The 5,086-nt window shown below is 40.6% G+C and overlaps 1 non-coding gene across 1 annotated transcript; it reads right to left on the bottom strand.

Moving 5' to 3' along the window:
• Nucleotides 1-4,486: 4,486 nt before the first annotated feature.
• On the bottom strand, nt 4,487-4,595 carry LOC136514515 (small nucleolar RNA R71). Its single transcript, XR_010773674.1, has one exon. It is a non-coding gene; the product is annotated as a small nucleolar RNA R71 (small nucleolar RNA).
• Between the last annotated feature and the right edge of the window lie 491 nt (nt 4,596-5,086).

Genomic DNA, 5,086 nt, shown 5'->3' with positions numbered 1-5,086 from the left:
AAACATCATGGTCAAACATAACTAACCTATTTATATCCATTTATTATTTTCCTTAAATAATAGGTTGATTTAAAGGTTAATTAATTCTAGTGCTTAATAAATTCTGATAAAATTAAATTAGTCTACAAATGACCTTAGTAGTCTACTGTACAAATTTCATGCCATTTGGATAAGTATAACTACCTCTACAAAAATGACAAGTTACACAAGCTGATTTTAGCAAAAATAGTTTAGCATAGTGAAAAGTGTCAAACAATAGATTTAGTATTTTTCTTACATTCCTCCAAGCATAAGAATACTGTGTAAAAATTTACATGATCATATGTTATATATTTTTACCTCAATTAATTTCACTAGAACTAGCAATTAATTAGGATTAAATATGAAGACCACATTAAAAGTATGTTTACTATATGTTTAATATTTTTCCTAGCTAGAGCATGTCAACACAAGATCATCAAAATTGGAATCACAATTTTATCACTTTCCTAGCTCAAGTTATACATTTTACAATATTGCAAACATTCAAAAAGCACTTATCTAGCTACATTTTATTCACCTTGAAAAATACCAAAAATAGTGCATTTAATACTTTTAAAAAATACTACACTTCATGAAGAATCTAACAAAATTTGGTTCACCAAAATTGGACACTCCTAGCTCTAGATATGAATTTTTTAAACAAGCATTCAAATCTGTGAAAACAATTCAGAAATCAACTAATACTCATACTGACGATGGGGCCCGGTGGTCAGTGGGACCCAAACGGCAGTGACGTGAGAACAGAGGAGATGCTCTAACCAGCAATATCTCATAGGCAGCTAGATCTCCGATGATGACGACAACACCTACGTGCTCGTCTCATCAAGCCGTGTCGATGGGTGTGCTCGGCAAGCCTAGAAGCTCACCGGAAGTAGCTCGCCGGTGACAATGGTGGACGACGGTGGTCACGCGGAGGTACGCCGGCACTCTCTGACCACCATATGCTCCGGTGAGGTGCTCTATAGATACATGGTAACCTATTGGAGCTAACCTAGGTGGCTAGGGTTCCGGTGATATGACGTCGAGCACTGACCACATGCATGCCCGTGCGGCGGCGCACGGAGCACGGTGGTGCTCACGGCGTTCTGGCAAGATGGCAGCGAGAGGTAAGTATCCATCATGCTAGATGCTAGGTCTAGGCTTACTCATCCTAATGTGCACGAAAGAGATAGAAGGCGATGGCTCAGCTCGACGATGGCGAGCTCGATTGCCATGGCGGCAATGGCGACCATGGCGGGAGCAGCGGCACGTTCCCACATGACTAACCAGTGGCGTCAAACCAAACTCCTACCTAAGCGTAAGTACCACAAGGCGACTACATATCATAGGAAAGGAGGGTAGGAGGTGCGATGGAGAGGCGCAACCACATTGAGCCGCGAGTGGAGTGAAATGCCGCACTACCTAGACTCAATAGGTGGTGCTTGCGGCTCAAGGAGGTGGATGTGATGGTGTAGTAGCTATGGCCGAGATGAATCGACCGGTGGATCTATGTCAGCGGCGAGTGGCTACGATGGAACTACAGTGGTGCTCGGCGTGGCACTGCAGTGAGGCGGAGCGAGCAGGAGAAGGCGAATGTGGGCGAGTGGAGTGAAAGGTTAGTGCGCGGCATTTATGCGCGCGACCATGCCTGACCGGTTGGGCCAACACCTGCGTACGGCTGCCATGCGGTGGCCATGGCCTGTGGCCGGTCGGCCACTGCCAGGCGCATGGGCGCGGTTCAGGCGCTGCCTTCGACGACTAACAGCGCAGATTAGCGATGCCATAATTCCTAATCTGTTCGTGCACTGCAAAAACTTCCTTAATGAAAGTTGTAGAGCTACATGAGATCTCCAACTTTTCTTCAAGAACCACCATCTAATTCTCGCTGGTTAACAAACTACATTGCTCCAAAGTGAGGTACATGAAAACTGTAGACAACCCTAAGACTTAGAAAAATTTTGCAAGTCCAAAACAGTATTTTGTTGATACTTGTGAGCTATTTTTGAGCATGCTTGCACCGAATTAGACCTTGACCCAAAAATAAAGGTTGTTACTCTACTCAAGTACTACAACTTTGTTTTAGGGTGCACTGCGATGCAAACAATCTATGCTATAGTTCAACTTAGGTCAAACACATAACTTGAAAATGGTAAGTTACACTATAACCATGACTTAGAGGCCAAATGGTTCCAAGTCATGAATACCAAAGTTGTTCCATATGACATTCTAAACATGTTTAAGGTACTCCTACGGTCCCACAAACATTTTATGCATTGGTCACATGTAAATCCTATCATATGTAAGCATTAGCATATATATGAATCAACACTTCATGTGACAAAGTATAGGAATGAGATGAAATTTCATATGCTCATATCCATGAATGCTTGGATGATGCTTGTGCTTATGAAATGCAGGTGTCAAATGCAATGCTTAACACAGAGGTGTTACATCTTAGATTGCATCTACGCCATTTATTCAAGTTGGTTTGATCCGAGGGCTCAGGATTGATGCTTCGGCCTATATATACCAGCCCCTGCCATCCCCTCTAAAGCATTGCATTAAAGTCATTAGAGAAGAAAGAAACCCTAATCATCCTCAAAGCTCCACCATATTCTAGAGCATTGCTAGTTAGGCTAGGTCTAGAGGGAGGCAAGCAGGTTTCGCTTGGATTCCTAATCGTGTCAATATCATGGTTTGGTATAATCTTTGTACCCCCTCTCTTTTGTATCTCTCATTACTTTTATATGTTTGCTACAATTGTTATGACAACATCATTCATATCATTTATGTTCCTAGTTATATGTTTGCTACAATTGGTATAATCTTTGTACCCTCTCTTTTGTATCTCTTATTACTTTTATATGTTTGCTACAATTGTTATGACAACATCATTCATATCATTTTATATGGTCTACTTTGATTATATACTTAGTATAACTGGATTATCCATATATTTATGCATAAGTTCGCATAGCGCTCACTCTAAGGTACCATGGGTGAGTGGTCAACATTGTGTAAGTGTGGTGCTTATACATTGTTTACTTGCGGATACACCCTATATTATGGGTCATGTGGTAGATCGCAGATGTGACACTCCCATTGAATCCTTTGTAGTCCACTACCCAAAATAGGTATACAAGTAGGATCTAGTTATGAAGGAAGACAAGCTCTATTCTTAATCTTCCTTAGTAATATCCCTTATGTGTAGATATGAAGTTGATCTTAGCCATGACTACTAGGTGTAATTGCACTAATCAATGTATGCTTTGACTTATAATTAAGAATGACTTAGGAATTATTCCTCTAATATTCTACTTAACCATGATAATGCCATAGAAAGGAGTACTCTAAGTGATCCATGATTGGTTATTATGCACTATTATATATATATTTACCTCTTGACTTACCCCTATTGTGAGTAGAATATTGGTTATGGTTTACTTCTCCATCAATAGCATAAGTTATCAATACATGTCCTTGCCAGACCTTCCCTGTGATAAAAATATAAATAACGATACCTGGAATACTCCTAAGTGAAGTGCTACAATGGTATATTATCTGTGCACTTGCAGTTCTCTTTCATATACATATATATATATATATATATATATATATATATTCCCCTAGTCACATATAATAATAAAGAGCTACTTAGTATTATTCTAGTTGTAATGCTAAGTAGTACCAACAAATATCTCCGGCATCATCACTTGGGATGACAACCTGGTAAAGTAATGTTAAGAGATGTAGACATACATTAGTTGGCTACTAAAACAAGTGACAAGTTAATAAATACCAACAAGCATTTCTGGCGCCATTGCCGGGGAAGGTTGCTAGGCAAGAAGGAAGTATTGATAAACTTATACTTATTGATGTGATCGAGATAACCATTGACCTCTGCTCAAATAGGCTTACCCTTGTTTTGTCTACTTTTATATCTTATGCAGGGTAATGTACGACTAGTTTTGACCTTTCGACAAACTATGTTAACGATCCAGAAGCATTACGTAGGAGAACTAAGGCTAAACTCAAGAAAGTTTTAGCTTTAGAATCGGAAGACAACCAGATAAGGCAAATCTTAACACCTAAATTTGAAGCCATGGCTGACAAGACACTCCGTGAATTCTCTACTCTAACTATGACCAACATCCGTACTAGACCGACAATCAATGTTGAAGACAATAGATTCGAGCTCAAGCCAGCTTTCATCAACATGGTGCAAGCAATCCAGTTTTGTGGGAAGGCAATGAAGATGCAAGTGCTCATCTCCAACACTTTCTAGAGATCTACAGCACCTTCACCATCAAAGGAGTGACCAGAGATGCCATACTACTTCGCCTCTTCCCATTCTCACTCTTGGGGAAGGCAAAGCAATGGTTCTACACCGACAAAGAAAGAAACACTACATGGGATAACTGCTCCACTGCCTTCCTAGCCAAGTTTTTTCCCATAGGCAAGACCAATACTCCGCATGGGAGAATCTCAAGTTTTTAGCAATAATATGATGAATTCATCCTTGAGGCGTGGGAATGCTTTCAAGATTACATTGTAGAATGTCCTCATGATGGGATGGAGAATTGGCTACTCATGCAGACTTTCTACCATAGGTTGACCAATAGTACCCGTGAGACTATGGATGCTGCTACTAGAGGGGGCTTCCTATCACTCACACTCCCAGCTACAACAGCTCTCGTGGAGAAGATGGCCTCTAACCAAGGCTGGTATGAAGAATGAGTTCAGACCCACAAGAGAAGTGAAGGTATGCATCAACTCAAGGAGGTAGACATGCTGTCTGCCAAGATGGACCTACTGATGAAGAAGCTCGAAGATCAAGCCAATGAGAAGCAAGAAGTCATACATATCCATGATTCCTGCATGACATGTGAAGAGTGTGGAAACACTAGGCATTCAGGGAATAGCTACCCTGAAACCCATGAGGATGTGAACTTCATTAACAACAACTACTTTCGTCCTCAATAGAATTAAGGATGGAATCAGCAACAAGGCCAAACTACTAAGGTAATTACCAAGGTGTTGGCATTTCTTAGTGTAATCACCAAGT

This window comes from Miscanthus floridulus, chromosome 16, assembly GCF_019320115.1.
Source record: "Miscanthus floridulus cultivar M001 chromosome 16, ASM1932011v1, whole genome shotgun sequence".
In the NCBI taxonomy this organism is placed as follows: domain Eukaryota; kingdom Viridiplantae; phylum Streptophyta; class Magnoliopsida; order Poales; family Poaceae; genus Miscanthus; species Miscanthus floridulus.
This window is presented reverse-complemented; position numbering and strand designations above follow the sequence as displayed.